The sequence below is a fragment of the Rhipicephalus microplus genome, chromosome 10, assembly GCF_043290135.1.
Source record: "Rhipicephalus microplus isolate Deutch F79 chromosome 10, USDA_Rmic, whole genome shotgun sequence".
In the NCBI taxonomy this organism is placed as follows: Eukaryota; Metazoa; Arthropoda; class Arachnida; order Ixodida; family Ixodidae; genus Rhipicephalus; species Rhipicephalus microplus.
In genome coordinates this window covers 20,605,998-20,623,235 of record NC_134709.1, presented here as the reverse complement: position 1 = coordinate 20,623,235, position 17,238 = coordinate 20,605,998, and the positions used below count along the sequence as shown (strand labels likewise).

Below are 17,238 nucleotides of genomic sequence, written 5' to 3'. Positions count from 1 at the left end.
TTTTTTTCTTTTAAACAGTAAAGTTATCTATTTTTTGCTTTACTGTCTTTTTTTTAGGAACACCACATGAATGAAACTAATATTTATCGGACATATATCATTATGTAGAAATGTCGACCAGAGCGGAAGGGCATTTAAAAACTACAAGCTCCGCGTTCAATGACCCAGTTGTGCTCCGCAAGCCACGTCTTTCCGGCACGTAATGTTTCTCTGCTATTCGTGCCAGTACGCACACACACACACACACACACACACACACACACACACACACACACGCGCGCGCGCGCGCGCGCGCGCGCACAACAGAGAGAGAGAGGGAGAGAGAAATGAACATATTGAGAAACAATATCTTTCAACGCCAGAAATTCAACAGCGGAAATCCACATCAACTTGGCTTAATTGAGTAGCTGCAATGTCACCATGTGCCAGTTTTCCGTAAGAGGGTATTAGAACAATTCAATTATTTCTGTGAATCCTTTGCTAACGGTTTGAAAGGAGGAAATTCCTGCATAATCAGTAGAACCTCCTTTGAAGTCGTTAGCTTACATCGTGTAAGCCTGGAAGTTTTCTTTTATTAACGAATAGTTGTACTTCATTTTTTTTATTGCCGTGACACCTTCATAATGTAATCAAATGCAATGAAGGGTAATCAATTAATTTAGAGGAACGCAACTGTGCGTATTCACGATTTTCTTTATACTTTGGCAATAACTAGGTCGATCACGCGAGGCAGTTTGGGAACCGAGAAACTCCTGCTCCGCAGTGGATTGATGACCCCTAATGACGAACATCGACAACACTGGCGCAGCTAATGACGCAAGTATCGTCTGCTTGATAGATGGTTAGCGTGATGGTATACATGGCTTACAGGGACTTCAAAAGTTGTCAGACCACCCTCCCATGTAATTTCTGTGGAAGTGTCGCGTGGGAAATTTCGACCAGGACTGTACTATGAAGCGAGACCAAAGAGCAAAACGATTGTTAGCCTAATATCAAAGTACAACTTCATAATCCCGAGAACACCCCTGGCTCTCGCCGCAACGCGGCGCTCGGGTGAAGACGCCACCGGCAGATTCCCGCACCAAATACCCGTGACGTCATAGATTTTGAAGGCGTCTATTGGCTCCTACGTACCTTGTAATCGATAAAAATCAAGTACATCGTCCCCTATGGGCGCCGCACACCGAGGTACGAAGTTACACAGAAAATTTCCCGGTGTCGCGCGTGCAGATTTCGGCGCGATATTCAACGATGAAACTTCAACCTTGATTTTCTCCGCTGATAATTAACTCATGACGAAGACTGATATGTGGCGTTTAACGTCCCGAAACGAGCATATGATTATGAGAGACGCCGTAGTGGAGGGCTCCGGAAATTTCTACAACCTGGGGCTTCTCAACGTGCACCGAAATTTGAGCACATGTGGGCATTTCCGCCTCTATCGGAAATGCAGCCGCCGCAGCCGGCATTCGATCCCGCGACCTGGAGGTCAGCAGCCGAGTACCTTAGCCACTAGACCACCGCGGCGGGGCGACTTATATGATGATGGAACACGAGCCTTTAAAGTTGTCGGAGTGCAGTTGATCAATATAAACCAAGTCATTGTTTTTCTTTAGTGTCATTTTAAGCATACGTACAAGATGTACGACATGCTTCGCAAGTGCCCCAAATCGGTACAAGTAATACCGGCCTGCTTATAGGTTTCTCAGTGCTGCACGCGTAAAGTGAGACTACTGGATCGTTTACGCATCAGCTAGTTTTTTTTTTTTTGTCGATTTATGTGTTTGCTTCGCTCAATTTGGGGGGGGGGGGGGGGGGGGCTTCGTTATAGCTCTGTCCGAAACATGATGTGCGATTCGGCTTGCTCCTCTCCCTTTCTCTCTTTCACTCACACACAATCTCCCGCTCCCCTCACCACGTTATTGATCACACACGCGCGATGCACCGCGGCTAAAGCGGCCACGTCTCGCACAGTCGTTTATTCGCATTAGCCCGATTAATGACCGTCGCTCGAAATTCCGTCTCGCGACACGGTCCGGCAACGTCCCCGACTTTGCTTCTCGGCTGTGTCTTCTTCGTATTGTCGCAGCGGTGTTTTGTTTTTCTTTCTTTTTTTTCTTTTTACTTGCGAGTGTTTAAGTGTCCCTATACTTGTTTGTGCTCTAGCGTAAGTTCGCGCTCTAGCTCATCCCTAGATTCGTTCCGTTTTGCGACATTCTCGCCTGCACGCGTGCTACAATATTCGATACGCTCGAAAAGGCCCGCTTGCGCGTTTTCGGAGCTCCTATTTTTTTTGCTTTTTTTTCTCGCTTTAACGCTATCGCGTTCTAATGAATCAAAGGAGATGTCACGGAACGCCTAGGTGGGCATAAACTTGAAGCGAGTCAAAATACGCGGAGCGAAAACCTGTTTCTAAGAGCTAAGTGAAACAAAGTATGAATCCGAAAGCGCGGAGGGCTTAAAAAAAAGGGAAGTATAAATCCTGATTAGTGTCACGTACATGCTCCTCGCTTTCTTCTTTTAAGAAAGGAGATAATTTTTTTATATATTTTTTCGAGAAAAAACAGAGAAGGCTTGTAGTGCGAGGCTAGAAACTTCACCCTCATAGCAAGAATTTATGCAAATTACTAGTTGTCATGTCTGGACGAAAAAAAAATCGCCGAATCGTAAATGTAGATAGTCCAGCATTTTTATCACTTCAAGCCCGTACTTGCACAGAAACTTTGTCTTGTTTCGACATTACAGTAAAAACTTTCGTAGCAATATTTATTACTTTAGTAAGTGTTAAGAATACTGGTACGACATTTATGAGAACTCACAGACACTGATGCCAAAGGAAGTATAGTGTATGCAGTGATGGAAGTGCTGCTCCAATTGCTCCAAACTGCTCCAAGACAATATTGCTGCTACATGCTGCTCTAAACAGTTATTTTCGTTAGTTATTGCTCCAAACCTGCTCCGAAATGACACTGAGAGAATCAGGATGACGAACATTTACAGTGTGACTGACCTATAGGTCCTAAATAAACTGAAAATAACATATGTACTACCATCTCAGTGTCCTGCTAATGTGTAGCATTATTGGCTGGTATCTCATTTCTGCAACCAAAACTGGCATATATTGATCATATAACTTGTTTGGCTGTTTTTTTTTTCCTCAGCCAGACGTGCCTGCTAGTGTGGTGAAATCTTACAATGAGCAGGACTGCTTGTATCTCATACCGATGATTTACTGCTTAATGGGCAACAGTTCAACGGGGCAGTGGTTACCTCCAGATTGTGTCACTCAGCTTTTCCAGTTTGTTGTGTTTTCTGCCATATTTGCTAGTATATATTTTAAAATATAGCTCATTTCACAGTACATTTTATCAACCTGCCATTGTTTGCTACATGAAATTTACATTGATTGTTGTCTGTTAATTATATTGAAATAAAAGTATTAATATTTCCTTGATGCTCTGGCAATGCTCTGAACTTCAATTACTAATGTATCTGAGATTTATTATCTGCTCCCAAAACACCAATACGTGCTCTAAACTAGTTTTCTTTTCTGCTACTAAAACACTTGTGGCCGCTCCAAAGCAGCGCTTTTTCTGCTCCAAAGTGTGCTCCAAAGTGTGCTCCAAAGTGTGCTCCAAAACGTAAAAAAAGCACTTGCATCACTGTGTATGTTATTACCCTATAAAGATTGCTTGCCACCTGCAAGATTTTGCCGATGGAAAGTAATATTCGTCCACTTCTCTTCCTTTAAAATTTTATTTACAATTAATATACTCGGCGACAACTTTTTCTGGCACTGAAGGGAAAGCTACGGAGGCGGAGCTTCTGCACATGTAGCACTACGCAAAGCAGTTTGTTATCGCGAGCGTCTCGTAACGCTGTGAAAAGGGACGAGGGCGCCGCTCGGCGTTTGAGGTGCACCTAAAAAGGCGGGACTTTCTCGCACGTTCAAAAACACGAAGTCACAACGAGTAATTTAAAAGTAAATACGACTATCTTAATGGCGGGGGCTGCTTCCTGTCTCGAATAGCTCCACGTAGAAAATAAAGGATGAACTGCTATATTTCACGGTGAAAATAGGGGCGCTGTTGTGGAACTACATTCCCTGGCGGTAGAATGGCGGCCATTTGGCTCTGTAGCCTTCGCTCCAATGGCAAGAAAAGTTGTCGCCAAGTGTACTAATAACATCCCCTATACTTCTCCTGACATCATTCTCTGTTATTTTTTATAATACTGGGTCTAACAAAGACAACGAGCTTTTAAACTTACGATTCTTTGTTTGAAGAATACTGGTAGTATCAGAAGCTATACTAGGTTAGTAAAAGAACCCAACGAAACTTATGAAATGTAGCAGTGCTTGGTATTTTTCTCACAAACAAGAAGCATAATAATCACCGTTACAAAGCACTGCATAACAGTCAGTACAAGCAGTGTATAGAGGAAGTCACTCGGTTTGCGAGCACCCTTCTCGCTTTCATAGTGGAGTTGATGCTGTTCTGAAAGGACGCGAAAGGACGCGAAAAAAAAAAAAGCGCCTTCGCATTTCCACACTCATTCGCCCCCGTATACAACGTTCGTATTTCCCAGCAGACAAGTTTATGATCGAGTTGATCCAGCAGGAACTCAGCGGCACATTGGAAGTAATCAAATCTATGGACCTATACCCCATAATATACATAGATGTGCCAACAACAAAATAGCGCATATAACTCCTGGGAAAGTCAGCAATATGGGATGCCTATTCTGGCACAATAAAAAGCCACGATATGCAACGGCCCATGGGAGGTAGCAAATTTTACTAACTTATTCTCCGTGCACTTTAACGGTAAGATGCTACTGAATGATATTGTAATAATACCTCGGATCACGGTGTTTCTATTCTAACACCGTGCCTCGGATTTAGTAATGGCTGGTGTTGCAAACAACTTCAAGAACTTTTGAAGCAAAGTATTCCTTTGCGTACTGCAAGCACTTTTGGCGTCTCCAGCTCTTTCTGTCTTTCTTCTGTCTGTCTGTCTGTCTGTCTGTCTGTCTGTCTGTCTCTCTCTGTGTGTGTGTGTGTGTGTGTGTGTGTGTGTGTGTGTGTGTGCGTGTGCGTGCGTGCGTGCGTGTGTGTGTGTGTGTGTGTGTGTGTGTGTGTGTGTGTGTGTGTGTGTGTGTGTGTGTGTGTGTGTGTGTGTGTGTGTGTGTGTGTGTGTGTGTGTGTGTGTGTGTGTAGCCGCTTACGTCCGGGCCCTCTGGTGATCACTCCCTTGACTTGGCGATCAAAATTAGTGTGGGAAGATAAGATGATTTCATGAATATGATGCGCTGGTCAAGACATTAATAATGTCACAGTCGCGTCGCGTACGTCGTCAAGCACTTTCTGCCAGACAGTGACACATACCTGTCGGCGGGTATGCCACAGGTCATTCACCCTCAATGTCTACAGACTCATGAACGACTAGAACACACAAGGGTAATTTTATCGCGTGCGCGTTAAGAAACAGCGAACATCGGCTGCGTTGACCCGACCAATGCAAAGGATAAATGTCAAGTCCCAGCAGGAATTGATTGACAGTGATTGATATGTGGGGTTTAACGTCCTAAAACCCCTATATGATTATGAGAGACGCCGTAGTGAAGGGCTTCAGAAATTTCAGCCACCTGGGGTTCTTTAATGGGCACACAAATATGTGCACATGGGCCTACAGCATTCTCGCCTCCATCGAAAATGCAGCCGCCACAGACGATATTTGATCCCGCGACCTGCGGGTCAGCAGCCGAGTACCTTAGCCAGTAGGCCATCGTGGCGGGGCGTCCCATCAGGAATCAAGCACTGGAATTCTGCGTGGCTATTAAATATTCTGCCGCAGAGCCACGCCAGGCCTGGGAACTATACTTCTCAAATAGACCCTGATGTTCTTGAAACGGCACTTGTGGTTGCAGTGCTAGCTATCTTGTTTCATAAACATTACGTATGTACTCCTATGATACAACCGTCGCGTCGGGCTTACGTTTATATGTAGTTAGGTGCCATCCACTGAAGCTGATTCATGTAGCAGAGTATTCTGGCTTAATTCAAGGAGCTATCCTCGCGAGCCGCACCGCTTCATATCAGCTTATCGCTTCTGGTGCAGCCGCCACTGATGTTCCTGCTCATATCGTTGCGCAAGTGCAAACAACTGGTGATATAAACATCTGCAACTGTTCAACATGTGTCTGTGCGTGCAACACTTGTAAATATATTTAGCATTATTTCATAACGTGTTGCTCAATGAAAATATTATTACACGGTCGCCTTCCTTTCGCATGCTTCGCGTAACGTCGCTTCCCAAGGTACGCAGGATCGGCCGAATTTTTCTCTTCTACAATATGCTGCGTGGTGTTGGTGCTATAGGACAAACACACATTCTGTACTTTTTAAACTCTTTTCCAGAACGTTGATGTGGCGGCTATACTGCTGGAAATTTGCGCGCATACATTGTAACGCTTTTTACAATCACTACCAAGCGATAAAGCTGTACTACGAAGCTTGTTACAAAGCACATCCGTTCTATAACTTCACGTTATGTAGATTACGCAAAAACACCGTATCGAATACAGTATTAAATAAAGATAGATAATTATACTAACTATGCAATCGCCTAAGAGTGCCAAATTAATTGAAAAAGTGTCTCACAAAACGAAAGGCTTTCGCCTGTGCTCTCCTCGGCGCCGCCCGAAAGGGTTTATCATTTTTAACGTCACTTCCGGGACGGAAATGACGCACGTGGACGCACCGTGGACTTCAATAAAACCAACTTATGGGTTATAACTGGAACAACATATCATGTTTCATCGCAAAGATGCTCGCGTTTAAGTCCCTGCGCTAAAACAGAAGCTATATATGATGGATCCCGACATAAACAACTTCCACTTCAAACAATTAAGCGTGACATTGAGGATGCTAAAATGCACAGAAACGCACCGCTGTTGTGGACGTTAAACAGGGAGCACACGTTTCTTGCAGTCAGCGCGGGCATCGGTCACAACCATCATCCGTGGTTGCCCTTCTGCGTTCTCATCGGTATATAGCAGTCTTTTTGTCTCCCTTCTCTACTTTGTCACCGTCGCTCTCTCAATCCATTCTGCGAGTAAAACCTCGGTGTCGCGGAGAACCGCACGAACAAAATTGAGCACGACAGGAGAGCAAGCTTGCAGCCATCATGCAGCGCTAATGGCCATATGAGACATATAGCTGTGCTCTTCTAAAGCTAAAATCGATTCCAGCAAAGCTCGCCGCTACGAATGATGATGAATTCGCGCGTACAACGCGCACCGCACATTGATCGGTTGCTTTGCGTTCACACGTCGACAAGTTATAACACGCATGTAATTGCGATCGCCTGCCGAGTGCCCGCACTTGCTAACGCGATAGAAGTCTGCTGCTTCCACTAATGATTGGTGAATGGGCTGTGGTTCATTGGTTACCGACATGAATGTTTCGATTGGCCAAGGAACGCAATGTTCGTATTTTTCGGCAGTTTAGCTTTATGGTTAAGTGCACCAGCAATAACATGGCAGCAAAGCCCAAGTAATCAAAAGAATGGACCAAAACATTTCTACAGCTTGCACTATACACCAATGCACACACGGTGAAGTAGCCCATAACTCCTAATCTAACGTATATACGCGAAGAGACAGTAAATAACGTCAGGGAGGTCAACCAAATTTGCAGCCTTCGGTATGCTACCCTACACTGAGAGGAGGGAAAGGGAAATGAACATGTGAAGAAAAGTGGAGAGGAAAGTAAACGCACGAAAAAAAAAGAACTAAGTATAATAACAAAAAGAAATCGTGGCTGGAGGCAATACGTTATGCCTATTTGGCACAAGATACAACAAAAAGGCGGCCCCCTATTTTTCCAAGTATTGTAGGCATACAAATGTAAGTTTGGGTTTCGCTTCCACGAGCTCAGTTGCACTCCGGCTCTCTATTTTGCAGTGGAGCACTTACCTCCGGTTTTCCAGACATTCATGAAAAGCTTAGTTAAAATAGAAATCCATGCTTCTGGCTCAAGTTAAAGAGCTACAAGGATACATGTAATGTCGCAGCACAACCTTGCTTATTATAATGACCAGTTAACTCAAAGAACAGTTAATGATATATATTTGGTTGAATCAATTGACAGACTGCGAGCAGGTGGGAAAGTTGCGGCACCTGGCGGAGCGAATCTTAACCTAGTGCTTCTTTCTACGTGGCGCCTGAGATCCGCTTTTGATCTCTGAGGCCGCGTGCTGGCAGAGAACTGTGCTGGCACGGTACACCGACCCATGGCAAGCGAACGCCGAAGCATAACGGCCACTGCCACACACCTAAGCATAGGCGGAAAACAAAAAGAGAAATGAAGCAAATTCAGACGTACTCAAAAAACATATTTCGCTCTGTTGGCTCACTGGGACTCAGACTCGCCAACATATTAAAAAGCCACACTGGCTCAGATCGAAGCTCACGCCTTGAAATGCTCGAGGACCGTTTACTTTGCGACGTCACTACACGTTAGTTGTTCGCCAGTCGATCGAAATTTCTTGAACCTGCGACTGCGGCGTGCCCAGAGTATCATGACCTGGTTTTTATCAGTCGTCTTCGAACATCTGTCGTACACAGGGGGCCGAAATCGCAAACATTTTATTTCAAAAGGGCGTTCTCCCATTGGTCAGCCGGCTTCATTAATATATTTATTTGATAAATGATACGATCTACACAATGAATGGCTAAATATTCTTTTAAGAATAATATTGCCGTCTTACGTTTTTGATAATAAAGACCCAGAGCATTGGACTAGTTGGTTCTGTGGTATAAGTGACGTCATAGCTACGGAAAGACGGCAAGTTAACGACAACTGGACGTGCGCTAAGTCTTGTCTTTCCGGCGCCACGACGTCATTTGTAGAAACAGCTGGCTTCTACGACCAATCGCGCAAGCAGCAAGATTGAAAAAAGTTAGTGAAGAATATATACCGAACACGAACGATATTCCGCGCTGGACTCGAGCGCAGGAATGTTCCGCCTTCCAAATAACGTTCGACCGCACCACCGCAGCTGCAGCGGTCGTCATCTCTGGTATAACGCCCGGGCTAGAACGAAAGCGAAAGAGGTTGCCGTAGGTCAAACGCCTGTGTCCCAAGGCAGCAGCCGGCGGCTGTAAATAATCCGCCCGGCAAACAAGCCGCTGTGTTTCATTGCTCCCGTCCTAGACCAAGGGCAACGCACTTGCGCTGCAGTGTGCTTGATCGAGAACCTCGCTGGGCCAGTTCTAGACAGGCGCCGCTTAAAGCAGCAATAGAAGGGAAGTAAAAAAAAAGAAAATGGGAACGTTTAAGCGTTTACCTTTCACTTTCACTGCACACAATTTCGGCGCTTCTGGTGGACCAGCCCCGAGACGACGACCGCTCTCTCGGGAGCTATGCTCTCTCCGAGAAAGAAGTTGCGCGTGCGCGCTTGCGCCGGGTGAAAAAAAAACGAACAGAAACAAGATCGTCGCGTGGCTTCGCAACTGTTGCATCTCTGTCAACCGGCAAGCACGCGAGGGTAGGCAGACATCAGTTGCGAGCGTATACGTGCGCGGCGACCCCACTGTAGAAGTGTTGCGTTCAAGCGCAAATAAAACCCGTTCCACCACTGAAACTACAGAACTTGCACACGTCACAACAAAGCTGGCGCAGCAACGATGTAGATTCCTATATGAGGGCGCGCCGGGTATGCCGCAATGTTTGTGTTCGTGCGCGTTCAGTACTTCAGATGTAGTCCAACAAACTGTATTCGGTGCGTTTGCTAAACACCCCGAACACAAACAGATCGAAGCGTTCGAGCATCGATATTCGCCCCGCCGTGGTGGTCTGTGGCTAAGGTACTCGGCTGCTGACCCGCAGGACGCGGGTTCGAATCCCGGCTGCGGCGGCTGCATTTCCGATGGAGGCGGAAATGTTGTAGGCCCGTGTGCTCAGATTTGGGTGCACGTTAAAGAACTCCAGGTGGTCTAAATTTCCGGAGCCCTCCACTACGGCGTCTCTCATAATCATATAGTGGTTTTGGGACGTTAAACCCCACAAATCAATCAATCAAATCAATCAATCGAGCATCGATATTCGATTCACTTAATGATGCGGAGGCCTTGGGTGCCTCATCGAACCCGAAAATTGACCGCCGACGTCGGCTTCGTCGAGTGAACACGAATGATCGAAAAAAAAAGTCATCATCATGTGATGAAGTGAATTGGCTCGTGAATAATCAACGCCACTCTATGACGAGATCGAGAATTCACAGGTCGCCACGATTTTTGCCGGTTTGTGACGTCACTATGAAGTCTTCACATAATATTTTCGCTATGTGTTGGGCTGATCGTGGAGGCATTACAAAATCCGGTGGGATGCTGAAAGCTCATAACACCTCCGATCTTCGGAGGTGTGGCAGGATGAATGCATTTACTAAGGGTAAAAAGAAGGACAAGATGTCTTTCGCCTTGGACTCGTCTTAGGCAAATGCACAACAAATCACTTACATTTTTTCCCTTCTTCTTTGTTTTTTCTCACGCAGATAGTATTATAACGGCGAACGGTTATTTTTTTTTTTTCGAAATAACAAGATTACCGGCCGCGTTCCCTCGATGCATGGGCGTTCATGATATCACCGTGTGACATTGCTGCTAGTGTGGATGCTAAGTTAACTTACCTGGACGTGTGTGGGTCGATAGACTTTGGCGGCCGAGGTGTCGGCAGCACCTGCAATGATTAAGAAAAGAAGGATCAGCGACAGCCATGAACCGCTTAGAGCGACGCCGCAGTCTTAGAGATCATTTAAAGCATGATAAAATGGTCTTATTTTTTACAGCCTCCGCGCCTCCCTTGACCCGAACGATCAGTATACATATACCTGCCGCTGTCACCAAAACTCAAGCTGTCCAAGGAGAAAAGGTGCACAGGTTTGTTCCAAAGGCAAGAACACAGCGACGAAAATAAACGTCATTGGCATTACCAATGAAGCCTAGTTTGTTATTTTCGCCTTAATCATAACGAGGCAGTATTTTTTTTTTATCGTAGCAAAGCTTGATATGACCAGACGAAAAAAAAACAGTATCCGGTGGCACTCTGTACGCAAACGAGTATCATCATCATAAAGAGGTGTGTGTCACAGTTATTGGGCCAATCGCATTGCTCACCACTGAATACCTATGATTAATTGATTAATGGAGCACAGAGGCGGCTAGCACCACTTGAGACGACGTAACCAACGTCTCAGCAAGGCTTTAATGAACCGTCGTTATTAGCCAGGCCGGAAGTAAGTCCGGGCCGCACGTCAACGACCTGTATGGAGGCCTTGCTTGTGCGTTTTTTTTTTTTTTTGTCGGTCTAAAAATGTGTCGCAACCGACATTTAGAGGTAATATCAATTTATCGTTCCTGCGATAACACACAACGACCATCGAGTCATTGGGGTGCACGTTAAAGAACCCCAGGTGGTCGAAATTTCCGGAGCCCTCCGCTGTCGGCGTCTCTCCTAATCATATGGTGGTTTTGGGACGTTGAACCTCACGTATCAACCAATATCAATGGCCATCGGGTGTCTTTCCTGCTTTTCGCCTCGTACGGGCGAACGCACTGCCTTCCGGTGATTGTTATCTTAGCTGAAATAGCTTACTAATATAAGGGATTCAAACACTCGGAGAAAAATAACTGATGTGGACTATACCTTACGCTTTCGGTGTTATTAGGCTCGCGCTAACGAAGCACTCAAGTATAATGCATTCCAGCCTGGTGGCACACATGTGAAGCCGACGTATAGAATGCAAAGTTTATGCGGCCCGATTACAGAGTGATAAAAAAAATCAGCGAGGGCAATGCCTGCCTTCATGCTTTTGCTTTTGACGTCACAAATTCCCTAATGCGAAGTCTATAAATATACCAAAAAGAAAGAGCCCTTTTCAGATTAAACTTGCGGCAGTATATAAACGGAGGTTTCGAACTTGTAAATTGTATTTTTTCCTATCCTATTTAGTCTGTCTGGTAACACTATGCGTATGCGGGCGTTAATTAAACGCAGTGAGGAAGTTGTAAACGCGCGCTCATTAAGCACAGTTTGGGCGGCCGTTACGAGCGATGCAGCAGGGCGATCCCAAACCGTTGCGTTATTATTCGAGTAGCATATAACTGTAGCAGTATAAAACCCGGCTTTCAACTAACAAGCTTGCAGTAACTACAGCTCTCGTCACAACTCAAGATCGTTCATCCATTATTTGTTTTTTCCAAATAAAAAAAAACGACTCTTGGCAAGAGCAACGTCTGCTTGTCGCTGATATTACGGCGAGCTTTTTTGCTGCGAAGTCTGTATGCTTTTTGTCTCGTTTCGCTTGTAAAGATGTTCATTCATTCGCGATGAACAGAGCCTGCGCCACGCGAGGATGATGTAAACGTTCTTTTTTTTTAATTTACGAGCCCCTAAATGCTATACGTGGGAATTGAACGCTCCGGCGTGCTTGCGCGCGCGCACCAACTCGAAAGCACGATCGTTTCAATTAGCGGGCGATAGTGTCTATAGGCCTCTCCAACCCCTGCATCAACAGCCGGTTTTATACGAGAATAAGAACGAAAAAAAATGATAATAAAAGATAGCAAAGAACGAGGATGGTTAGAAGTATGTACAAAATACGAAGCAGCCTGCACGACTGAGTCGCGTGTATCGGCGGAGCTGCCGCCGCCTTTCATATCGCTACGTAATAACTTCCTGACTGCGCCGCCACAAAGTAGGGAGGAGGGCTTTTGTACATGTGTATAGGGTGTTCTCGGGGAGGGCAACACTCGTCACTGCCGCCTCCCACAAAGTGTGCGAGTCCTGTAATCTTCCCCCACAAAGATGGCCGGTGCACAAAGTGGCAGGGCGAATGTGTAATTTGAAACTCGACAAAAAGACGTGAGCTTACGGGCAGTTCCCGTTGTGCTTTTGTTTTGTTTTCGAGGCCAAGCTGCCAATCGCCTCTTGAGATTACACGGCGCGTTCATACTTCAAGCACGCGCGCCAGCGACTGAGAAGCGGAAGACCCGGGAAGTTTAGGGACGGTGCAGTTGGAGTTTAGCGCGTGGTTTGTATGCTCGCGTGCGTTGCGCTGTCGGGAAATGTTTCAGCGGGATGCACTGACGCGTCATTAATTCCGTGGCAATAGGGAGCTATAGCATGTTTTAATTGTCGCCTCTTTAGTGAGGCTTGCCAACCTACAGCATCAGAACGTGTATGCCGAAATTGACACGATTTATCAGGCTCGATAACTGGCGATGAAGTTGTATACCTTCTATGATGATTTTAAGCTCAATAGTAGTAGCACTATCCGGGGTTTTACTTGTGTAAATGAGCAGATCAGAGCGAAATGTAGTTCAGGGCGACCTCTTTGGCTTTCTGTAAATAACTATCTATCTATCTTTCTGTATTTTCAGAGGCTGCTTAGATGTCCATTAAATGTCCTCAAGTCCCTCGTATATATTTTTTTTTCTGGCCTCACTACACAGCATACTCAGTCCTTAGATGAATGACTAAATAATAACAGCTCCTAAACGGTGGTGAAACCAATTCCTTCGCCCCAAGCACAGATTATACTTCATAGCAGAAATTTTCACATCACTTCGTTGAGAGATTCAGCTTGCATACACACTGCAAACGCGGCCACGTAGCGAGCACAAGAAACCATCGAACGAAGTTTGAGCGATGGACCACCGAAAGGTCGTTCACCCCGTCGATGCCACGGGGCGGTGTAGCGGGCAAGTCACGCTGTTACTCCTCAGCGCAGTGATCGAGTGGACAGGGGCGCCGCAGGTCATCTTCTGAACCGAAATCGTTCTTCGTACCCGTTTCTCAAGCTATATCTCTATACCTCGTAGATGGCTACGTGCTGGGTTTGAGCGACGGAAGCTTCGTAGCTTGTAGCGACGAGTTGAACTTATAGAGTGAACGGCTGAGCATAGGCGCCAGATGATTAGGAGGGTGGGCTGGCAACCCCTCGTGGCGGCAGGCCTACGCAGCTGTGCAATGACGCGCGGGAAGTCTCCGTGGTGTAGTGCCTACGACGATAGAATGTCCTATAGAAAGAGAGAGATAAAGATACAAGGAAAGGCAGGGAGGTTAACCAGACGCACATCCGGTTTGCTACCCTGCACTGGGGAAGGGATAAAGGGGAGAAAAGGGGTTGCAGAAAGATGAGAAGGTACACACAATCACGAGCACACTCGGGGAGCACACACAGTCCACAGGCGGTCACTCAGGTTTGTTGACTTAAGGTAAAGTAGCAGTGCTTTAGTTGCTTTCTGCGCAACTGAGGCAGATGCCCAAGGTCCTAGTATCTTCTGCACACAAAATGGTCCGGGGTCAAGTCGATTCAAAACCATCCGCAGCTGGCATCGCTGTGTGTCGTAGCAAGCGCAGCTGCACAGGACAGGCATAGAATGTCCTATAAATACACTAGAAGGAACTCTGGTGCTAGTGATTATGTAAGCATCCACGCACGGTACTCGATAAGCGAGCAGGGGAATGATGATGAGTTCAAAAATTTGTCTAATCTTCTTTCTTTTAACCCCGCTTGGCTTCACGTCCATGGCTTGGGGCCGCTTTGTCACGAGACCGCAAACGACAAATGTTCAACAGTAGCATTTCACCACCTCACGAATTCAAATCGGCTCACGAAGCTCCCGGACCGTTCTGGTATTGGAAACAAAACTAACAGGCAACGATCAACAAAGCCTCAAGTGCGTTTGAAGCCGCAAGCACAAAGACTTGGCCAACTTGCGTAGTACCCATCTGGTCATGGAGGCTGAACGATCGCAGCAGCGCCAGGGTCCCCGCTAGTTGTCTTATAAGATACGCCATACCTACGACAAGGACCAGTCGAAGTGCGCACACTTCCGAAATAACGCGTGCTTCATACAAACACACTGCTACATCCTACGTTAAACCCCACATATCTATCTATCTATCTATCTATCTATCTATCTATCTATCTATCTATCTATCTATCTATCTATCTATCTATCTATCTATCTATCTATCTGTCTGTCTGTCTGTCTGTCTGTCTGTCTGTCTGTCTGTCTGTCTGTCTGTCTATCTATCTATCTATCTATCTATCTATCTATCTATCTATCTATCTATCTATCTATCTATCTATCTATCTATCTATCTATCTATTTATGTATCTATCTGTCTATCTATCTATGTATCTATCTGTCTATCTATCTATCTATCTATCTATCTATCTATCTATCTATCTATCTATCTATCTATCTATCTATCTATCTATCTATCTATCTATCTATCTATCTATCTGTCTGTCTGTCTGTCTGTCTGCCTATCTATCTATCTATCTATCTATCTATCTATCTATCTATCTATCTATCTATCTATCTATCTGTCTATCTATGTATCTATCTGTCTATCTATCTATGTATCTATCTGTCTGTCTGTCTGCCTATCTATCTATCTATCTATCTATCTATCTATCTATCTATCTATCTATCTATCTATCTATCTATCTATCTATCTATCTATCTATCTATCTATCTATCTATCTATCTATCTGATCTACATCCTCTTTGTCCTTTGAGCACCGACGAGCGTAAGTCTACTGCAGCAGTGTACTGCTTTTGCCGCGGCTTCGGCTGGCAAGAAGAATACTATCGCAGAGTTGCTCGAAACGCGCGTGGCGGAATCCCTGCTGGGAGAATAATGTCTGCTCCAGACTTACCCAGTCGCATTTAGCAGACGACTTCGTTCAGAATCTGCAGTGCAACGACCATCAAAACAGTCGCCTACTTTTTGAAGGACGAGACGGATTAAAGTGCAGTGCGGCCCGAAAATGCAGTGCGGCCCGGAAAATTCTACAACAACAAAAACAACGTAATTGTGCTCCCCTACTTCGATGCACAGAGCGAAGCAACCGTAGAGTTAACGTCGAGCATTCGCGAGCTTCTAGTCCTGCAAACCTAGCGAGCTCTCTACGGCTGCCCGAAAGCGTGCAATCTAAGAAGATCTTGCTCAAAAAAAAAAAAAGTAACGCTGATGAAAAATGGTGAGCCAGCGCTTGGAGAGGCGCAGTGATGCAGCAAAGATTGCGGTGACAAATCGAGCGTGTCCATACTTTCATGGAGTGAGCGGGATCGTTCACGGAAGCATGGGCAGTCGCGGGAGGCTCACTCACGTTGGCTCACGAGGGTAATTAGTACTGCAGCCACACCTTTACCTTCGCTTTTTGTCTGCGGTATACGTGGCTTCGCACACTCCACTACGTGTATCCACAAAAACCTGTCAAGTGTAGGGAACCGTGCTTCTATACGGTTTGTATTGCACGACTCGTTATTGTGGGAAAAACAAAATCTTAGTTTTAATATTCGTACGCGGGATGATAACGCTGTGACTGAGAACCTTTTGTCGACATGTGGCGTACAGCTCTTTTTCTCAGCCCTCGCATGCAGATGCTCAAGCAGATTCGCTGAGGCAACCGAATGAGCGACCGGCTATTGAACAGCTTGGCCGACGCTTCCGTTTTGACTAGAAGGGCATAGAACATCAGTTAATGATGTCAACACCGCCGACATCCTTCTTCCGAAAATGATTCTTTCTTTCTTTCTTTCTTTCTTTCTTTCTTTCTTTCTTTCTTTCTTTCTTTCTTTCTTTCTCTCTTTCTTTCTTTCTTTCTTTCTTTCTTTCTTTCTTTATGATGTGGCCGTACAGCCACCCTTCTCTTGCATTGTGCAGGGTAGCCTGTAAGCAACAGTATAAATGCTACCACAGCTAAAACTTTGGCGTTTCTTCTTTCCCGCTCTTCATATTTAAGTTCTATCTCTCCTTCTCTGGAGCGCTCACGGCTTTACTGCGGTTTAGGATGTATTTATTTTCAATGATGTGAGCGCTTTGGGGCTGTTACAGGGCGGGAAAGTGTGCAGCACTAAAAGCAAATGTACGAACTCCACTAGTACAAACATCAAAATGAAAGCTCAAGGGAAATATATATAGAACATACAAGCAAATTTAAATCAGCAGCATAGAAACGCTGTAAGAATGTCGACAATAGGTACCGTGCGACTGTATAGCTTTCCTTCGAAACTTGGTTTAATAAAGTTCTGTTTTTCCTTCCGCGCTGAATGAGAACAACTAAACAGAAAGAAAGAAAGAAAGAAAGAAAGAAAGGAAGAAAGAAAGAAAGAAAGAAAGAAAGAAAGAAAGAAAGAAAGAAAGAAAGAAAGAAA

The 17,238-nt window shown here is 45.3% G+C and overlaps 1 protein-coding gene across 1 annotated transcript in view; it reads right to left on the bottom strand.

The window, feature by feature from the left end:
• The window catches only part of LOC119180929 (uncharacterized), a 261,732-nt gene that overhangs the window by 140,425 nt on the left and 104,069 nt on the right, over positions 1–17,238 (bottom strand). Inside the window, exon 3 of the mRNA XM_037432070.2 lies at positions 10,692–10,741. The gene's annotated coding sequence lies outside the window, so the exon portion shown is untranslated. The remainder of the gene's footprint in view (positions 1–10,691; positions 10,742–17,238) is intronic.